General features: G+C 44.5%; 1 pseudogene; it reads right to left on the reverse strand.

Annotated features, from left to right (window-relative positions):
• Positions 1-11,197: 11,197 nt before the first annotated feature.
• Positions 11,198-13,723, reverse strand: LOC102142669 (exportin-6 pseudogene; annotated as a pseudogene).
• Positions 13,724-19,906: the final 6,183 nt, after the last annotated feature.

Here is a 19,906-nt window from a genome sequence, read left to right on the forward strand (position 1 = left end):
CTTAGCCTGTGTTCTCAATAACTTAAAAACCTCTTCAACTCACCCCTGACCTAAAACCTAAATGCCTTATTTTCTCCTGCAATACTGCTTGGCCCCAATACAAACCCAACTGGTTCCAAATGGCCAGAAAACGGCACTTTTGATTTCTTCATCTTACAAGACCTAGATGATTTTTGTCGAAAAATGGGCAAACAATCTGAGGTGCCTGACATCCAGGCACTCTTTCACACATTGGTCCTTCCCTAGTCTCTGCTCCTAATGCGACTCATCCCAAATCTTTCTTCTTTCTCTCCTGTTTCTTTAGTCTCCACCCCAAACTCTGAGTCCTTTGAATTCTCCTTTTCTACAGATCCATCTGACCTTTTCCCCCTTCCCCAGGCTGCTGCTGACCAGCCAGGCCGAGCCAGGTCCCAATTCTTCCTCAGCCTGCGCTCCCCCACCCTATAATCCTTCTATCACCTCCCCTCCTCACACCTGGTCCAGCTTGCAGTTTCATTCTGTGACTAGCCCTCCCCCACCTGCCCAACAATTTCCTCTTAAAAAGGTGGCTGGAGCTGAAGGCATAGTCAAGGTTAATTCTCCTTTTTCTTTATCTGACCTCTCCCAAATCAGGTAGCATTTAGGCTTTTTTTTCTTTTTAATCAAATATAAAAACCCAGCCCAGTTCATGGCCCATTTAGCAACAACCCTTAGACACTTTACTGTGCTAGACCCAGAGAGGCCAGAAAGCCATCTTATTCTCAATATGCATTTTATTAGCCAATCCACTCCAGACATTAAAAAAGCTCCAAAAATTAGATTCTCGCCCTCAAACCCCACAACAGGACTTAATTAACCTCGCCTTCAAGGCGTACAATAATAGAGAAGAGGCAGCCAAGTGGCAACGTATTTCTGAGTTGCAATTACTTGCCTGCATTGTTAGAGAAACCCCAGCCACATCTCCAGCACACAAAAACTTCAAAACGCCTAAACTGCAGTGGTCAGGTGTTCCTCCAGGACCTCCTCCCCAAGGATCTTGCTTCAAGTGCTAGAAATCTGGCCACTGGGCCAAGGAATGCCTGCAGCCCGGGATTCCTCCTAAGCTGTGTCCCATGTGTGTGGGACCCCACTGGAAACTGGACTGTTCAATTCGCCCAGCAGCCACTCCCAGAGCCCCTGGAACTCTGGCCCAAGGCTCTCTGACTGACTCCTTCCCAGATCTTCTTGGCTTAGCAGCTGAAGACTGATGCTGCTTGATCACCTCAGAAGCCTCCTGGACCATCACAGATGCTTTGGGTAACTCTTACAGTGGAGGGTAAGTCCATCCCCTTCTTAATCAATATGGAGGCCACCCACTCCACATTACTTTCATTTCAAGGGCCTGTTTCCCTTGCCTCTATAACTGTTGTGGGTATTGATGGCCAGGCTTCTAAACTTCTTAAAATTCCCCAACTCTGGTGCTGACTTGGATAACAATCTTTTATGCACTCCTTTTTAGTTATCCCCACCTGCCCACCTCCCTTATAAAAGGTCGAGACATTTTAAGTAAATTATCTGCTTCCCTGACTATTCCTGGGCTATAGCCACACCTCATTGCCACCCTTTTCCCCAGTTCAAAGCCTCCTTCACATCCTCCCCTTTCATCTCCCTACCTTAATCCACAAGTATAGGATACCTCTACTCCCTCCTTGGCGACTGATCATGCACCCCTTACCATCCCTTTAAAAGGTAATCACCCTTACCCCTCTCAATGCCAGTATGCCATCCCACAGCAGACTTTGAGGGGACTAAAGCCTGTTATCAGTCGCCTGTTACAGCATGGCCTTTTAAAGCCTATAAACTCTCCTTACAATTCCCACATTTTACCTGTCCAAAAACTGGACAAGTCTTACAGGTTAGTTCAGGATCTGTGCCTTATCAACCAAATTGTTTTGCTTATTCACTCTGTGGTGCCAAATCCATACACCCTTTTGTCCTCAATAACTTCTTCTGCAACTCACTATTGTGTTCTTGATCTTAAAGATGCTTTTTTCACTATTCCCCTGCACCTCTCATCCCAGCCTCTCTTTGTTTTTACCTGGACTGACCCTGACACCCATCAGCCTTGGCGACTTACCTGGACTGTACTGCCACAAGGTTTCAGGGACAGCCCCCATTACTTCAGTCAAGCCCTTTCTCATGGTTTACTTTCTGTCTGTCCATCTGCTTCTCACCTTATTCAATATTTTGATGACCTTCTACTTTATAGCCCCTCCTATGAATCTTCTCAACAGCACATCCTCCTGTTCCTCCAGCATCTATTCTCAAAAGGATATCGTGTATCCCCCTCCAAAGCCCAAATTTCTTCCTCATCTGTTACCTATCTCGGAATAATTCTTCATGAAAACACACATGCTCTCCCTGCTGATTGTGTCCAGCTGATCTCTCAAACCCCTGTCCCCACCACCAATCAACAATTCCTTTCCTTCTTAGGCATTGTTGGATATTTCCAACTCTGGATACCAGGCTTTGCTATCTTCTTTTCACTCTCTCAAAAAGGCCCTGGAGACAGCTTCCACACTAGCACTCCCCGACTCGTCCCAGTCTTTTTCCTTACACACAGCTGAAATACAAGGCTGTGCTGCTAGAGTCCTCACACAGGAACCAGGCCCACAACCTGTTACCTTTCTATCAAAACAACTTGACCTCACAATTCTGGGGTGACCCTCATGTGTGCATGCAGTGGCAACTGCCACTTTAATACTTCTGGAAGCCCTGAAAATCATAGACTATGCTCCCCTTACTCTCTGCAGTTCCCATAACTTTCAAAATCTATTCTCCTCCTCACACTTGACATATATACTTTCTGCGCCCTGGCTCCTTCAACTGTACTCACTATTTGTTGAATCTCCCACAATTACCATTGTTCCTGGTCCAGACTTCAATCCAACCTCTCATCTTATTCCCGATACTACATCTGAACCCCATGACTGTATCCCTCTAATCCACATGGCATTCTCCCCTTTTCACCATATTTCCCTCTTTCCTGTTCCTCACCCAGACCACACTTGGTTTACTGATGGTAGTTCTTCCAGGCCCAATTGCCAATCACCGGCAAAGGCAGGCTATGCTACAGTGTCTTCCACATCTATCACTGAGGCTATGGGCCTGCCCCCTTCTGCTACCTCTCAACAAGCTGAACTCATTGCCTTAACTCGAGCCCTCATTCTTGCAATGGAACTATGTGTCAATATCTATAACGATTCCAAGTATGCCTTCCACATCCTTCAACACCATGCTGTTATATGGGCAGAAAGAGGTTTCCTCACTACATAAGGGTTCTCCATCATTAATACCTCCCTAATAAAAACTCTTCTTAAAGCTGCTCTACTTCCAAGAAAACTGAGGCCATTCACTGCAAAGGCCATCAAAGGGCATCAGATCCCATTGCTCAGGGCAATGCTTATGCTAATAAGGTATCTAAACAAGCATCTAGCGTTTCAACTTCTGTCCGTCATGGCCAGTTTTTCTCCTTCTCATCTTTACACTTTACATTTCCAGTTTTGCCTTACTCAAGGTCTCTTCTTCCCTGTGGCTCCTCCACCTACATGTGTCTACCTGTTAATTAGACAGGCACATGTACACTAGTTTTCCTTACCCCCAAAAATCAATTTGCAAATGGGACCCAACAGCTTCCTGTTCCCCTCATGACACCAACACTTCACTACTATTTTGTTTTGTTTTTCTTATTATTAATACAAGAAGACAGGAATATGCCTCGACTTACTCACTGTTGAAAAAGGAGGAATCTGCATATTTTTAAATGAAGAGTGTTGTTTTTACCTAAATCAATCTGGCCTAGTATATGACCACATAAAAAAACTCAAGGATAGAGTCCCAAAACTCGCCAACCAAGCAAATAATTATGCCAAACCCCCTTAGGCACTCTCTAATTGGATGTCCTAAGTCCTCTCAATTCTTAGTCCTTTAATACCTGTTTTTCTCCTTCTCTTAGTCGGATCTTGTGTCTTCCATTTAGTTTCTCAATTCATACAAAACTGCATTCAGGCCATCACCAATCATTCTATATGACAAATGCTCCTTCTAACAACCCCACAATATCACCCTTTACCCCCAAATATTTCTTAAGTTTAATCTCTCCCACTCTAGGTTCCCACGCCACTCCTAATCCCTCTTGAAGTAGCCCTGAGAAACGTTGCCCATTATCTCTCCATACCACCCCCAAAAATTTTCACTGCTCCAACACTTCACCACTGTTTTGTTTTTCTTATTAATATAAGAAGACAGGAAATGTCAGACCTCTGAGCCCAACCCTGCATGTATACATCCAGATGGCCTGAAGCAACTGAAGAACCACAAAAGAAGTGAAAATAGTCAGTTTCTGCCTTAACTGATGACATTCCACCATTGTGATTTGTTCCTGCCCCACCTTAACAGATCAGTTAATCTTGTGACATTCCTTCTCCTAGACAATGAGTCTCAGAACCTCCCCACTGAGCACCTTGTAACCCCTGCCCTTGCCCGCAAGAGAATAACCCACTTTGATTGTAATTTTCCACTACCTACCCAAATCTTATAAAACTGCCCCACCCCATTTCCCTTTGCTGACTCCTTTTTCAGACAGTCCACCTGCACCCAGGTGATTAAAAAGATTTATTGCTCACGCAAAGCCTGTTTGGTGGTCTCTTCACACCATACGCATGTGACAGGAACAAAGATACATGAAGATGCTAGCTGCTTAAGAAGGGAAGTGTGAGTGTGTGTGTGTGTGCATGTGTAAGGACAAAACTGAAAACATTTGAATTACAGCAGATACAGAAAGAAATCTTACCTGAACTTCTTTTGCCTGACTAAAGCAGAACCTCCCAGAAATGCCCCTACCATTATCTTCCTCCAGAGGAGTCCTCATGTAATGGTAATAAGTCTTTTGCCTTGATGTGCACAGCATGTCAATATGCCAAGACACTGGGTTGCAGCAGAGGGAGAGGTTTCATTGCAGGGCTGCCAAACCAAAAGATGGAAGGAAACCTCAAATCCATTTCCTCAAAGAGTTTGAGGCTGGAGTTTTTAAGGGTTTTGGAGTAGGTGGAAGTGAGAGATCACTAATTGGCTGAAGAATGCAGAGTGAAGTCATAGTACAGAGAGATTAAAAAACAGTATTCTCATGCTGATCAGTTCATCTGCGGGGCTCTTTAAAGTGAGTGGTGTCAGCTGTTCTGCTGGAATTCAGGATCTGCATAAACAATTCCTAAACAAAAGCCTTATGATTCTAATGTCAAAGATCTTATCAATGGGAACAATGAGAATGCAAATGATCAGTATCTCATGTTCCTGACTTCTGGTTACAAGGAAGTGGATCGAAGAGTAGCCTGATTAATGCTTACTTATAATTATATCTCTGTCCAGGATTCTTGTTAACCGTGTGAAGATGGTTTCACCCAGACAGGAGATATTCCAAGAAAATTGTGTGAAACTTCATCCAAAGCTTCTATTTATCTTTCCCAAGAGTCATTTGTTTTCCTGTAGAAGCCATTTCTCCCTCCTTCTTTTCCCCTATGAGTTGATAAATAAACTTTTATCTCTAGCTCTTCATCAAGCCTCTTCATCTTAATGCTTCCACAAGTTATGAATACACTTATTTTCTTTCCCCCTGCTATCCTGTCTATAGTTAATTCACAGGCTCCCATCCACTGAACCAAAATTGGTAGAGGGCAAGTTTTCCCTCCTAATAGCATGTCTGTGTATATTTACAGTGAGAGAGAACGATGAGAAGAGAATTCTGTCCTTGTCACCATCCAGATAGTCATGGGAGTTGGGACCTGTGGTTAATATAAAATAAATTTGAACTTAGTTCCTGGTTCCTGCCACAGAGCTCCTAAAACCCTTGAAATTTCCTGAGTGATAGTGTAACCAAACTAAGGGTCAGCCAATCACTGCTCACTGCTCAAAAGGAAGACTTGTGAGACAAGAGTTGGTGGAAGGAAAAGCAGGCTTATGCAAGAGCCAGAAACCTCAGGAGATGGTGGACTAGCGCCTCAAAGACTATTTCAAATTTTTAGGCTAGCTAAAGGGATTTTAAGAAGTAGGAGGCATGGAAGCTATGAGCAGGAGTGGTGCAGGGTGCAGGTTTGCATGCCTTATTCTGATGGCTATCTTCAGTAATGGATCACCTGGAGGTCTGGCTGGCATCACCATGACTGCAACTAGCTTATGGATTAACCCCCGTCAGTGATTTTTCTGAGAATGTAGGATTCCACAATCTCAAATTCATGCCTGGTTTATTTCAAGATTAACCCCTGGGTTTCTTAAGCAAGGATATGGCTAGATATTAAATAAAGCAAAGGGTGAGGCTATTCATTCTTGAAGCAGGCTGATTATTCCAATTACAAACTCCCCATTGCCAATTCCTGTTTCATTTCTATGGGAGATCAGGTGTCAGTTTCTTTCTAGCTACTTCCTGCTGAATGGGGGCATCACTAGGGAGCTGAATAATGGAATTTATTTACCACGGGTTGGAAGTATTCACTCATTCCTCGACTTATGGAAGTGATTTTTTTTTTTACAGCATCATTGACCTGGGAGTTAGGGGCCTTTCCATTCAGGGGAAATGCAATCTTGCAATATCACACATATGGTGCAACAAGAGTATAACCCATAGCAGAGAAGTATACCCATTCCTATAATCATAGCTGGAATTACCAGCAGTTTTTTCCACCAAGTAGGTCCTGATCCAAACCATGAAGATAACCACTGTTTTAGGGACATCATGGGGTCAGACATAGTATTGATTTGTCTGTGCATGTCTTGAAGGGCTGACTAGATGTTTTGCAAATTATCTAGGATATACACAAAATGTTTAGTTTCAATTATGATTCAAGGTCCCTCCCAGCAGCTGTGAGTACATCAAGGGCCATGTGGTTTTGCAAGACTACTTTTCTCATCGTAGTCATTTCAGAGGTTACTAATGAGATGCCCTTAAATGTGTCTTTCAGCACTTGCTATAATTTGTCAGTGCCTCAATATGCCAGATGTTGCTTTCTAAGCCTGCTTGGAGGAAAAAAAGGGACAGAAGATTGTCTTACCAAGGGAAAACACATTTGGAAAGTGTTCAGGCTGCCTGGTGGTTTTTGTTTATCAGTCCTGGACCCATGGTAGTCCTAATGTGCACTGCCCTATCCATCCATCGGGTAGACATGGCCAAAGATGAGTTTCACGTAACTATTGAGTTCTGCTGGGGACCAGCCACCAAATTTTGGGTCTGTGTCCAGTCAGTGGTAAACAAGTGTGTCTAATATACCACTAAAGAATGTTCATATTGATGTAGAGGCATCCAATCCACATTATTAGTAACATTTGGCCAATGATCCTAAGAGTGATTCTTTTATTCCCAACATAAAGGGGCAATTTGGGTTAAGTGACTAATCGTGGAGATCATCCAGAGGTAACTGTCCCAAATTTGACAAAAACTCACCTACCGTGTAATGGTTATTAGTAGCCAAAATCTTAGGGGCCATCTAGGGAAACTCCTTTAAGAGAGGGATTGCATACTCAGAGGCCCTTTGGATAGTCCGGTTATAACAAAGGGTTTTCCAGGATCTGGGTTCTGAGGTGTTATATTAATGCCAGGCCATTTTTAAAAAATAATACCTTAAGGTACCAAGGTCCTGATTTTCCCATGAACAATTTTTCATATAGGTTTGTAAATGTATCTCATCAGTTCCCTGCAGGGGTGATACTCACTAAAGTAGCCCAGAAGTGCTAGAGATAGGTAGCAATCCACATACCCAGCAAGCATCTTAGTGTAGACTATCTGCATAATGTTGTACCCACTGTAGAAATAGACTAGTTTTAGCAGATGTCAAAAAAGTTTACTCATTATGATAAGGACTAACAGAAACTTCATCTTATAGTACAAAAAGATTTTTCTTAAGCAGTAGCTTCAGTTCTCCAGTTGGCTCACAAGTCCAACCAGGTTGATTGTCTGCTGTGTCAGGTTGGGGAGGGGTGATTTTTACCCAAGTGTGATGTATGCATGGGTTTGACTCCAGCCAGCTTAACAGATGAATGAGTCATTAAATAAATAGTCGTCTCTACTAAAAATACAAAAATTACACAGGCGTGGTGGTACACACCTGTAATCCCAGCTACTAGGGAGGCTGAGGCAGGAGAATTGCTTGAACCCGGGAGGTGGAGGTTACAGTGAGTGAAGATCGCATCACTGCAGTCCAGCCTGGGCGACAGAGCAAGATTCTGTCTCAAAACAAACAAACAAACAAACAAAAATTTTTAGCTTTAGTTTGGTAGGGTTTTCCCCTGGGACTATGGCCCACGACTCTGGAGCGGGGAGCGCTTTCTTGACTTGGGTGTGATAGGTCCATCCTTTTTCTGCTGTCTGGACTGCGGTTTCAGTTGTTAGGAGCACTAGGTAAGGTCCTTCCCAGGCCAGTTCAAGCTTTTCCTCCTTCCAGTTTTTGATGAGGACATGATCCCCAGGCTAATGTTGATGTACTGGGAACTCCAGGGATGGTGCCTGTGCTAAAAGACCTTTAGTTCTAAGGGAAGAGAAAGTGGAAGATAAACCAAGTACATAATGTCTGAGAAACCGATCTTTTGTTTCGAACGTGGAAATGTCAGCAGGAGTGTAAATAGGGCAACCCATAGAGCATCTCATATGGGGATAGGCCAACATCTTTTTGAGGGGTGGTTCAGATTCCTAACAAGGCAATGGGAAGGCATTTAGTCCACGGCAACTGAGTCTCTAAGACTAATTTGGTTAAGTGACTCTTCAGAGTTTGATTTATTCTTTCTACTCTTCCTGATGAAGGTGAGTGCCAAGGAGTATGGTATTCCCACATTATGTCTAGTGCTTGGGCTAATTTATTAACGATATGTGCAGTGAAATGGGTTCCATTATTTGAATTAATATTTTCAATTTATTTACCCAGATCCATTGGAGGAACCACTCTCTATGGCAGCTATAGTCTTATGAAATGTATTTCTGAAGTAATAAGACTTGAAAACAAAATTACTCCTTGATCCACGGGCTGCAGAACTGCAGAATGGACGTGTGTAAGCAGGCATGGAAACTATGGAAACTAGTATCTTTGAACATCTCCATCAGAGGCCTTAGGTAGCCAGGTACATTGCCAATCAGCAGTAGTATTTTGAAAGGAATCGTTTTTTTCTGAGCAGGTCTCAATAATGAACTTAAAATATTCAGTAAACCATGATGTAAATAGATGTGCTATCATTGGGGCTTTGTTGTTCCATTTATAGACAGGCAAAGTAGATTCAGCATAATTCCTAAGTGCCCTAGGATTTTCAAATGATACATGAGCACTGGCTTCAACCTGAAGTCTCCAGTGGCAGTTGTCCCCTAACAAGAGAGTTGGCCTGTCCTCTGAAGCTCTGAAGCCAGGCACTGACTCCTCCTCTTTATCTATGGGAGTCCCAGATGGCACCTTCTTCCAGTATAAAGCTGTCTCATCTACACTGAAAATCTGTTGTTTAGTGTGGCCACCTTCATCAATGATCTTATCTAGAGCTTCTGGAGAACTTGCTGCAGCTTCTGCTGAGCACTTGCTGCTTCATCCTTCACTTTTATGTTATGGAGATGACTTCTTTCCTTAAACCTCATGAAGCAACTTGTGTTGGCTTACAACTTTTCTTCTGTAGCTTCCTCACTTCTCTCAGCTTTCACAGAATTAAAAGGCCTTATCTGGATTTGGCGTAAGGGAATGTTGTGGATGGTTTGGTCTATTCAAACAACTGAAATTTTCTCCATATCAACAACAATAAGGCTGTTCCGCTTTCTCATCACTCGTGTGTTCACTAGAGCGGAACTTTTTTTTTTTTTTTTTTTTTTTGAGACGGAGTCTTGCTCTGTGCCCCAGGCTGGAGTGCAGTGGCGCGATCTCGGCTCACTGCAAGCTCCGCCCCCTGGGGTTCACGCCATTCTCCTGCCTCAGCCTCCCGAGTAGCTGGGACTACAGGCGCCTGCCACCTCGCCCGGCTAATTTTCTTGTATTTTTAGTAGAGACGGGGTTTCACCGTGTTAGCCAGGATGGTCTCGATCTCCTGACCTCGTGATCCGCCCGTCTCGGCCTCCCAAAGTGCTAGGATTACAGGCTTGAGCCACCGCGCCCGGCCTAGAGCGGAACTTTTAATCTCCTTCAAGAACTTTTCCTTTGCATTTGCAACTTGGCTAACTGGCTCAAGAGCCTATGGCCTATCCTGGCTTTTGACATGCCTTCCTCACTAAGCTTGATCATTTCTAGATTTTTAAAGTAAGAGACATGTGACTCTTCCTTTCACTTGAACATGTAGAGGTCATTGTAAGGTAACTAAATGGCTCAGGGAATAGGGAGGCCTAAAGACAGGAATATGGGGAAGGCTCCAGTCAGTGGAGCAGTCAGAACACACACATTTATCAATCGAGTTTGCCGTCTTCAGTTTGCGGCACCCCAAAATAATTATAATAGTAACATCAAAGATCACTGATCACAAATCACTGTCAGATATACTCATGGAAAAAGTTTGAAATAGTCTAACAATTACCAACATGTGACACACAGAAGCACCAAATGCTGTTGGAAAAATGGCGCTGACAGATTTGCTTGATGCAGGGTTGCCATAAGCCTTCAACTTGTAAAAAACACAGTATCTGCAAGTGCAATAAAGGGAAGCGCAACAAAACGAGGTGTACCTGCACAACCAATGCCCAACTGTGCTTACCGCACGAAGGAAAATGTTTCAAAGGTATCATAACTTTTTAGTCTGGAAATCTGAATGATATTTTATTTTTTCCCCATGTATTCATGGGGAGCTTAGACAACTGAAAAAGTAAAGTTGTGGCCGGGCGCGGTGGCTCACGCCTGTAATCCCAGCACGTTGGGAGGCTGAGGCAGGCAGATCATGAGGTCAGGAGATCCAGACCATCCTGGCTAACGTGGTGAAACCCTGTCTCTACTAAAAATACAAAAAATCAGCCGGGCATGGTGGTGGGCGCCTGTAGCCCCAGTTACTCTGGAGGCTGAGGCAGGAGAATGGCGTGCACTCGGGAGGCGGAGCTTGCAATGAGCCGAGATCATGCCACTGCACTCCAGCCTGGGTGACAGAGCAAGACTCCATCTCAAAAAAAAAAAAAGTTAAGTTGTATTTGAATGCATGTGGGCTACAACTAAAAAGGAACGTGAAATAACACAGTTATATAACAGTGGACAGATTTATGGATCTAACTCTGTGTCATATTTAGATTTTCTAGTAAATGGGTATAGGAACAGAAGGAGAGACAGAGTTAGATAAAAGGTGTAGGCTTTGCTGCTTCGAGGCCTTGGTGCTGATTAGAGGTGTGATTGCATTCATGGTAGTAGGGATGAATGTCACGAACTGCTGCGTGTTCTGCCGGTGAGCTTCACTGCAATACTGTGCTAACCAGTGAGAGTAAGCCTGCAGCGCAGCCAGGGACTGAGCACGCACATCAATGAGGTTGATTTCAATACTGATGGTACAGCAGTTTCAATGTTGTACAATTTTTTTTGTGGTTTTTTTTTTTTTTTTTTGAGATGGAGTCTCGCTCTCTTGCCCAGGCTGGAGTGCAGTGGCACGTTCTTGGCTCACTGCAACCTCTGCCTCCCGGGTTGAAGTGATTCTCCTGCCTCAGCCTCCTGAGTAGCTGGTACTACAGGCATGTGCCACCGCGCACAGCTAATGTTTTGTATTTTTAGTAGAGACGGGGTTTCACCATGTTAGCCAGGATGGTCTCTTGTGATCCACCTGCCTTGGCCTCCCAAAGTGCTGGGATTACAGGCGTGAGCCACTGCGCCCGGCTCAATGTTGTACAATTTTATCTGAGATCCATACAGAGTAACTTTGACCAATCTCTCCACGAATGTGAGGACATGATTGAACTGTGCAGCAAACACATCCCTGATAAAGTACTCTGCCAGGTCGCCCACGGCCTGCATTAGGGAGCTCAAGTCTCTCAGGGAGCAGTGCAGCCGTCGGCAGTCTTTCTCCACGGTATTGTTCAACCCGTCTCCTGACCCTGAAGTAACTATAAATTACTGTAATCTCAAATAAACTTCAAATTATCCTGAAGAACTGGGAACGGTGTGGAGAAGGCGTGCATGGGCAGAAGCTCCATCACTTTGTCCACTACCTCCAAGCTCTGCTGTAAGCAGCGCTGTCACTCTGTCTGCTGATAGTCATCCAGAGTCTCGTCATCCAACTCCTCCAGCTGGACCTGGTTGTATCTGAACTGGATTTGATTCAACACCTCTGTAAGGAGGATCACCAGGGCGTTTTCATACCTGTTGAGAACTGCTTTCTTGTCTCCAAGACGACTTTTAATTTTATTTGTCAGATAGTCCAAAAAGAGCGTCCAGACATCCAAACAAGAGAATTCACCTTCATGAGTAGGCTGATGAAATGTGTACTTGAACAATAGTGTCAAAAACCCCACCACAGGGAACTGGGAGTAAGACTCAATTCTTCTTAGGTGAACACTCACAAAGAGCTGAAGAAAGTCATTAAACTTCTCGATATAGCTCTCATCGAGCTCTTCTAGCCTGCTCTTCACCGTGTGGGCATTGTTATCCTTGGTGATTTTCTGCAGGAGGTAGAAAGTCTGCTGGAACATACACAGTAAATACTCCTCGAACTCCATAGGCACACAGTTCTTGGACATGAGTTCCTTGATGCAGGACATGGCCAGGACCCCCAGCCGACTCCACTCCTGAACCCAGACACAGTTCTGGCTGCTGCCGTTAACTGACACCATGTTTCTGGCCCGGATGTCGTAGCCAAATCGCACAAAGTGGAAGATGATGGCAAGGAGGGATGGGGTGATGCTGGCAGACAGAGGAATCCAACTGAAGAGATGGGCCAGGCACTCCAAGGCCAGGGAACAGATATACTCACTCACCACATCAAGGATGGGAATTGGCTTATTCCACAGTTCCGCTGAACTAGGAGTCTGCAACAGGTTACTCAGCAAGTCTCCTGAGGTTGGGGATGGTGGTGGAGTGGCAGCAGTAACACTGTTTGTCCCAGACAGTCTCCAAGATACCTGTCAGTAGCCCAAGCACTGTCTGCACCTGGTCCAGTAGCCACCTCCGCAACTCCTCCTTCCCAGCCACAGTGAGGTCCTCACGGGGACAAGCCAGCTCTTCTGGAGTTGTCTTCAACATGATCGGCCCAAGGGGGTTGTCACAGGGGACTGGTTCAACTGCAAAATGTTGGTAAAAAAGTCATGGTAGAGCATGGGCCAATCCTGACGTCCAATATCAACAATAACTTTGCAGAGCTTGTTCATGATAAAAGAAGGTAAGGTTTTATGGGGAGCCACAAGGAGTTTGGGCAGGCAGCTATGGATTTCCATCTCATCCTGAGATGGGACCCCAAGCCACATTTTATTGATCAGCTTCTCAAAAACTGTTAAACTGTACATCATTACATAGTCATTCCTAGTGCTGGAGAGAAAGTACTGGCAGAATCTCCAGGCTCCTATTTGTTAGGCAAAGTTATTAAGAAGCTCCTCTATCTCATGTTTTCTTTCATCGGTTGTACAGTTGTGAAAAACTCCTGTCAGCAGACTTCCAATGCCCTGAGAGAGGCTTCTTCAGGTGCCATGCTGGCCGGGGAGGGGGCGGCTCAGATGAGCTGGTTCTTGGGCTTTGGACACGTCCCACTCACACAGTTCAGGTCATGGTCCCGGCAGACTAGGGAAGTCCCCCACCCATGCAAAGACAACCCCTTCCCCACTGGGCCCCGAGGGGACCCTCTAAAAAGGGCAGGGCCGCCTGAGTCGCCTCGTGGGGGCCCCCGAGACGATTCATCCAGACCCACCCGCCCCTTCCCAAGGAAACTGAAAAAGTAGGAAATGGGGCTCGCATGCCGGCGAGGAGGGCAGCGGCTCGGGATCCCCGCCCGGGCCCGACGCCCACGGGGGAAGCTGCGGTCCAGGCAGGGGCTCCCCGGGCCTCCGCGGGCAGAGGTGGCAGCGGACTCGGCCCCGAGGCTGAAGGGGCGGAGGCTGATGGAGCCTTGGCTGCGCTGCCGGGGCAGCCGGCTCAGAGGAGAAGCCCGGGGGCCCGCGCTGTCCTAGCCTCCTCAGCCCACACGGTGGCTGCAGCCGCCCCGCAGAGCATCCCTGTGCGCGCCCGCCCTGGAGCCGCTCGCTCGTACTGCGCTGCAGCCCCCGACCACGGCATCTTTTAAATCTGCTACTGTAAACCACTGGTGGCTGTATGGGATCCTACTGATAATAGTATTAGGATTGGGAACAACAGGGTGTGTAGTTTGGACTATCTGGTTAATAGCTCTAAGGTCTTGCACTAACCGGTATGACCCATCTGCCTTCTTTACAGGCAGTATTGGAGTGTAATAGGGAGACATACAAGGTTCAAGAAGCTCATCATGGAGAAGACCTTCAATTAGAGGTTTTAAATTTGCCCTGGCTTTTAAAGGAATGGGGTATGGCTTTCTCTTTACTACTTTCCAAGGGCTTTTTAATTTAACATGAATCGGAGGAATCTGTAACTTTCAATTTCCGTCTTTTGACCATACCTCGGGATGAATGTGTTCTTTGTCTGTGGTGGTGAGCAAGTTTAGGGAGGGGAGGAATTTTCCATGATTGATTTGGAGGCCTACGCCTAATTTTAGCATTACATCTCTTCCTAATAGTTTTGTCCCTGTTTCCAGAATTAACAAAAATTTGATACTAGCTTATTGTTTTTTATATGTCACTTCTGTCTCTAAGATTTTTTTTTTTTCCTCTGTCCCTTTGAGTCTCCTGGCTTTACTCTTTTGTACCCTTTATATTGCCTGGAGAGTGGGGATCTAGGTTCTTTATAGGTTCTGGCCCCTTGAGTACTTTGTTGTATGGCAGACAGCAGAATTTTCGCCTTCTGCTTTTGTTTTTCTTCATCTCTTCTTACATATACTTTTTGGGCTTCTCTCAGAAGCTCTTCTATAGGTCTATCTTTCCAGTTCTCTATGTTTTGTAATTTCTTGTTAATATCTGGCCAACTCTTAGTGACGAAATGAAGTTCTAAACATTCCCTGCCCGAGATCGAGACCATCCTGGCGAACACAGTGAAACCCTGTCTCTACTAAAAAAAAATACAAAAAACTAGCCGGGCGAGGTGGCGGCGCCTGTAGTCCCAGCTACTTGGGAGGCTGAGGCGGGAGAATGGCGTGAACCCGGGAGGCGGAGCTTGCAGTGAGCTGAGATCCAGCCACAGCACTCCAGCCTGGGCGACAGAGCAAGACTCCGTCTCAACAACAACAACAACAACAACAACAAAAAACATTCCCTGCCCAAGAGGGTCTTCTGATTCTAGGCCGGCATATTTTCTCATTTGGTCTTTAAGCCTTTCTAAAAATTCTATTGGTCCCTCATCTTTTCCCTGTTTTCTATTAAAGGTCTTGGTAAGATTTTGGGTGCAGGGCACCAGTTCTTGAATTCCTTTTATTACCATCTCCCTAAGGTCTTTCATGTTTCCTCGATGGGCCGTATTGTTGTTACCCCATTAAGGATCCTGGGCTGGGAATTTTGTTCAGCCGCTGGGACGTTCTGACCAGGAGGGTGTTCATGTTCCCAAACGGTCATAGCAGCCCTGCATATCATGCTCCTTTTTTCTCCTGAGAATAAGATGCCTAAGATAGACAGTAACTCAGCCCAAGTATATAACTGGGGTCCTAAAACTGATCAATTTGATCTGCCACTCCATAAGGATCATCTAAGAGTGGTTTAAGCTCCTTTTTTAGGTTAAGGGAAGAGTCTGGGGTGGCAGCTCGTTGGGGGAGAGGAAGGTACTTTAGTCCAAATAAAACAGCAGTATTTTATCATTTGCTGCTTTTTCTTGTGTTGGGTCCTTCCATTACCCTTCCACTATTCTAACATTAGGCCTAGGGGACTATCACAGGGCATATTATCATGATGATGATCTTTCCTATCTTTTGTCTTACCTGCTATATTTACCATCCTAGAGAAAGTGTTTTTCGCTGAGTCTGCAGGGCTCAGTCTCTCTTACTAGAGATTTCTTGCACCCCAGTGAGTCTGCGGGGCTCAATCTCTCTTACTAGAGCAGGTCGGTATAAACCCCATGATGGGCAAGCCGCCTTTAAGCTGTATGAGGTGAACGCAGAACCAGATCTGGACTCTGCACTCTCTCTACACTCAGTTGTGTGTCTCAGTCACACACTTTCAACCTTCAGGATGTCCTGACCACCAAGGAAATACTTCACTGCCCCCACAGCTTTTCTTATCTTGGTCAGTGCACAGAGTTACCTGGTTGCTGTGGTATTTATTTGTAGGTCTTTTCTTCCTGCTTTGCTGAGAGTCCGGATTTATTCGTCATACAGGGTAGGTCTCGATTCCTTACCCCGAGGCCGCAGCAATGAGGGAGCGGGACGCATCTCCTCACGAGAGGTGATCAGAGACTTTTCCCCAGAGAAGCAGAGAAGAATGGGATCCTGGGAAGGCCCCCAAATTTGTTGGAAGTAAATGCTCGGTGCCACAGGGTGAAAATAGCACTCAGGCAAAAGTTTTCACAGCAAGCCAATTTACTTCTATAGAAGGGTGTATCTCACGGATGGAGCAAAGGTGAGAGCACACGGGACAAGGGAGGGGAAGAGGGTCTTACTCCTAATGCAGCTAGTCCCTACTGCTGTGTCTTTCCCCTGTTGGCTAGGGTTGGACCACACAGTCCAAGCTAATTCCAATTGGCTATTTTAAAGAGAGGGTACCAGCCGGAGTGGTGGGGTGAGTAGTTCTGGAGGGAAGGACAGTTACAGAACAGGTGACTAAGGATACCTAAGGACAGAATAGGTGATAGAGGCTAGGAAGGGGTTGGTTACTGAAACTAGGGGCAAGGAGGTGTAAAGAACAAGGAAGTTAAGCTTGTTCTTTAAAATGGAGAACAAAGAACAGGGAAGCTGAACATACTGACATATTGGTTCTTTGAAGAGGAACTCAGAGCTCATTGTACTTAACAATTGTTCTCCCTCTTGAATTTTAAAGGAAGTCGTTAACAGGCTAAACTTTGTTTTTTTTTTTTTTTTTTGAGACAGAGTCTTGCTGTGTCCCCCAGGCTGGAGTACAGTGGCGCGATCTCGGCTCACTGCAAGCTTCGCCTCCCGGGTTCACGCCATTCTCCTGCCTCAGCCTCCTGCATAGCTGGGACTACAGGCACCCACTACCGCGCCTGGCTAATTTTTTGTATTTTTAGTAGAGACGGGGTTTCACCGTGGTCTCGATCTCCTGACCTTGTGATCCACCTGCCTCGGCCTCCCAAAGTGCTGGGATTACAGGCATGAGCCACCGCGCCCGGCCAACAGGCTAAACTTTGAAGAGGAATTTACTGTCTCCTACAAAACTCAGGTTTAGCTGCTCACCTCTTGAAAGCAAAACTCAAGAGACAAGGGCCGGTGGAAGGAAAAGCAAGTTTATTCAAGAGATGGCAACCTGAGGAGATGGTGGACTAGTGCCTCAAAGACTATGTCAAATTTTTAAGGTAGCCAAAGGGATTTTAAAGGAAAAGGAGGCATGGAAACTATGAGCAGGAGTGGTGCAGGACGCAGGACTGCGTGTCTCATTCTGATGACTATCTTCAGTGATGAACCACCTGGAGGTCTGGCTGGCATCACCATGAATGCAACCAGGTTATGGATTAACTACTCAGTGGTTTTTCTGAGAAGGGAGGATTCTACAATCTCAATTTAATACTTGGTTTATTTCAAGATTGCCCCCTGGATCTCTTAAGCAAGTATATGGTTAAATATTGAACAAAGCAAAGGGTGAGGCTATTCATCTTTGAAGCAGGCTATTTCAGCTTAAGTAGGAGTGTCTTGTTTTTCATAATGAGCCCCTTTGGATCATGCCTGAGATTATGCTAATGAGGTAACTTAAGGTGGGGCCCCTACATGACCTCAGGATAGGGCTGGCACCAGAAAGACCAGGGATTAGAAGGTTAAAACTTTCAACCAACCCACTGACATTCAGAAAGGGGGCAGGGACTGGAGATCAAGCTCCATAAAAACTCTCGGACATACAATCTGAGGAGTTTCCAGATTGCTGAATACATGGAGGTATTCGTGAGTTGTGCTTATGATAATAAACTGATAAATATAAATAAAGTGATTTGCTGAGTTCTATGAGCCATTGTAGCAAATTATCAAATCTAAGGAAGGAGTGGTTGGAACCCCCAATTTATAGCTGGTTGGTCAGAAGTACTGGAGGCCCAGACTTGCCAGTGGCATCTAAAGTAGGAGGCATCTTATGGGACTCAGCTCTTAACCTGTGAGATCAGATACGTATGTGTTTAATACACCTGACCCAATCAGATGAGCTTTGCTGTTCCCTATTGTTCTATCATGATCATTTTTGGTATTCTGTCAATATCTAACTTACAGAGAAGGTCAGTGGTCATGTCCTTTCCTTAAGTTCCTCCAAATTGCTTGACCTCCTGAGAGCAAGAGTGAGAAACGGAGCAAGGGAGAGAGATTGAGAATGAGAGAGAAAGAGAGAGAGAGAGAAAGACAGGGAGACAATATTAGATCTGGCCTTGGGAGTTAGAGAATTATGAGGGTATAAGTGCATTTCTGCCTGAATGCAGCTTTACTGGTACTTTAGAAATTCACCCAAAGCCTAACAAAAACAAACTAGTGTGTTGTCTTTTTTTTCTTTGAAATATTTATATTCCCTTTCTGGTTAACATAGTTAAGACAAAGTTGAATTATAACATCATTAATAGTAAAAGAAAACATTTAACACATCTATCAAGATAATCACAATGGGGTTACTTAGGATAAGGCTGAGCTGCAAAAACAGCTCAGTAGTTTAAAAGCAAAATATTTTATTTTCCTCTCACTTGAGAGCTCCTCTGTAAGCAGTGCAAGTTATTTAGGAATCGGACTTCTTTCATTGTGTTACTCTGCCATCCCCCAGGAGAAAGGTGTTCACCTTTTCTGTGTCATGCACCCCTTCCGCATTCTGATGAAGCCACAGTTGAGAACAATAACAATTGAGAAAAAGAGAACAGTAATACTTGTTCTCTGAAAAATATCATTAAATGCAAAAAAAAAAAATACATGGGATTTCAAAGGAAATCAAATATTAATGCATTAAGTACTAAGACTTAAATTCAGGTCTAATTACTACTATAATTTTGAGGCAGTGATCAATGTGAAATAATATTTTGAGATATTGGCAACAAATATAAATGGATATAAAAAGTCTATGATTTCTATTTTTTTCTACTTTCATTTGTAAAGGAATTGCTACATTTCAATATGGGTGAATGAAAAGATGTAATTTTCTGCACTGCACCACTGCATGGATCCTATGAATTCTACCCATAGAGCCTTTCAAATCTCATGGATTACGGGCTAAAACACCCGTAGACATGTTCATCCTCTGCACAAAGAAATCTGAGTCACTATTATGGTTTTGTGAAACAGTAGCACACCTAAATTTAAGAATTGAATAGCTGTTAACAAAATAAAATGCCAAGGAATTAATAGAAAGCAGTTCAAATAAAAAACAATGTTTAAAGAACAAATATGATTAGCAAGTAATTTGAAATTTATACTCAAAGAGAAATATCTCCTTAATAACGCAAATCAGAAGTCATTACCCAAGGAACTCCTGTTGTAGAAACTGGTAGACAGCTCTAGGAAGTAGACCCATTAAGCCTTTTCCAGAAATACTGGCTAACCTATCTTTCTGGGCTGCATTGGTAGTGGCTAATTTCTGCAAATATAATAGAATGCTGTTCCCCTCAGCATAGTTTAGCTTAATTCCTAATTGGTTTTATATCCAAAAAGCTTTAGGACTTTGGGTTTAGCTCATAGGAGAGTTTATGGATGTATCCTTGGAGTCCACAATAAACTTTTTTCCACATTGAAAGTAGAATATCTGGCC

Source organism: Macaca fascicularis, chromosome 7 (genome assembly GCF_037993035.2).
Source record: "Macaca fascicularis isolate 582-1 chromosome 7, T2T-MFA8v1.1".
NCBI lineage: Eukaryota > Metazoa > Chordata > Mammalia > Primates > Cercopithecidae > Macaca > Macaca fascicularis.